The sequence below is a fragment of the Mandrillus leucophaeus genome, unplaced genomic scaffold, assembly GCF_000951045.1.
Source record: "Mandrillus leucophaeus isolate KB7577 unplaced genomic scaffold, Mleu.le_1.0 Scaffold1720, whole genome shotgun sequence".
Taxonomy (NCBI): Eukaryota; Metazoa; Chordata; class Mammalia; order Primates; family Cercopithecidae; genus Mandrillus; species Mandrillus leucophaeus.
In genome coordinates, this window is record NW_012101722.1 from 56371 (window position 1) to 58797 (window position 2427).

Sequence of the window (2427 nt, forward strand, 5' to 3'; positions counted from 1 at the left end):
GAAAAGGAAAGTGTAACTCTGTGAGTTTTATTCACATGTCACAATACAGTTTCTCATAACGCTTCTTTCCAGTTTTTATCTGAGGATATTTCCTTTTTCAAGATAGCACTATATGCGCTCCCAAATATCACTTTGCAGATTCCACGAGAACAGTCTTAGCAAAAGGCTTCACGAAGAGAAATGTGGAACTCTGTGAGAGGAATTCACACATTAAAAAGAAGTTTCTCAGAAAGCTTCTTTCTCGATTATATCTGACTATATTTCCTTTGGCCGCACAGTCTACAAAGTGATCTGTAATATAAGGCCTCAGATTCCACAAAAACAGTGTTAGCAAAAGGCTGCACCAAATAAAGGTGTAACACAGTAAGTTGAATTCACACGTCACAAAGCAGTTTCTCATAAAGCTTCTTTCTGATTTTTATCGGAGGATATTTCCTTTGTCTCCATAAGCTTCATTACCTTAAGAAATATCCTATTGCAGATTTCAAGAAAACAGTGTTAGCAAACTGATTAATGAAGAGGAAGGTGTAATTCTGTGAAATGCATTCACAAGTCACAATGCAGTTTCTTACAACGCTTCTTTCCAGTTTTTATCTGAGGATATTTCCTTTTTCACCATAGCCCTATATGCGCTCCCAAATATCATTTTGCAGATTTCACGAGAACAGTCTTAGCAAAAGACTTAATGAAGATAAATGTGGAACTCTGTGAGAGAAATTCACACATCACAAAGAAGTTTCTCAGACAGCTTCTTTCTCTATTTTATCTGAGGGTATTTCCTTTGACGGTACAGTCTTCAAAGTGATCTGCAATATCCGTTCTCAGATTCCACAAAAACAGGGTTAGCAAACGACTCCATGATATACAGGTGTAAGCCAGTCAGTTGAATTCACACATCACAAAATAGTTTCTCAGAAAGTTCGTTTCACGTTTTTATTTGAGGATATTTCCTTGGTCAGCTTAGGTCTCAATGAGACCCAAATTATCCCTTCTCAGATTCCCCAAAGACAGTGGTAATAGACTGCTCCATGAAAGGAAAGTGTAACTCTGTGACAGGAATTAAAATATCAAAAAGCAAGTTCTCAGAAGGCTTCTTTCTGGTTTTTATCAGAGGATATTTCCTTTGTCACCTTAAGCTTCATTGCCCTAAGAAATCTGCCATTGCAGAATTCAAGAACACAGTGTTAGCAAACTGATCAATGGAAAGAAAAGTGTCACTCTATGAGTTGCATTCACACATCACAAAACCGTTTCTCACAATGCTTCTTTCCAGTTTCAATCTGAGGATATTTCCTTTTTCACTGTAGCCCTCAATGCCCCCCAAATATCACTTTGCGGATGCCACGAAAACAATCTTAGCAAATTGCTTCATGAAGAGAAAGGTGTAACTCTGTGAGAAGCATCCACACATCACAAGGAGGTTTCTCAGAAAGCTTCTTTCTCATTTTGATCTGAAGATAGTTCCTTTGGCCGTATAGACCTCAAAGCGATCTGAAATATCAGTTTTCAGATTCCAGAAATATGGGGCTAGCAAAAGGCTTCACAAAATACAGGCTTAACTCAGTGCGTTGAATTCACATATCACAAAGCAGTTGCTCAGAAAGCTTCTCTCTAGTATTTATTTGAGGATATTTCCTTTGTCACCTTAAGTTTCATTGCCTTAAGAAATATCCCATTGCAGATTTCAAGAACACAGTGTTAGCAAACTGATCAATGAAAAGGAAGGTGTAACTCTGTGAGATGCATTCACACGTCACAATGGAGGTTCTCACAACGCTTCTTTCCAGTTTTTTATCTGAGGATATTTCCTTTTTCAGCTTAGCCCTCCATGCGCTCCCAAATATCACTTTGCAGATTCCAGGAAAACAATCTTAGCAAACTGCTTCATGAAGAGAAAGGTGTAACTCTGTGAGAATCATCCACACATCACAAGCAGGTTTCTCAGAAAGCTTCTTTCTCGTTTTGATCTGAGGATATTTCCTTTGGCCGTACAGTCTTCAAAGCGATCCGAAATATCAGTTCTCAGATTCCAGAAATATGAGGCTAGCAAACGGATTCATGAAATACAGGTGTAACTCAGTGAGTTCAATTCACACATCACAAAACAGTTTCTCAGAAAGCTTCTTTCTAGTTTTTATCTGAGAATATTTCCTTTGTCAGCGTAGGCCTCAATGCGACGCAAATTATCACTTCTCAGATTCCCCAAAGACAGTGGTAATAGACTGCTCCATGAAAGGAAAGTGAAACTCTGTGAGAGGAATTCACATATCAAAAAGCAAGTTCTCAGAAGTCTTCTTTCTCATGTTTAATAGAGGATATTTCCTTTGTCACCTTAAGCTTCATTGCCCTAAGAAATCTCCCATGGCAGAATTCAATAACACAGTGTTAGCAAACTGATCAATGAAAAGAAAAGTGTAACTCTGTGAG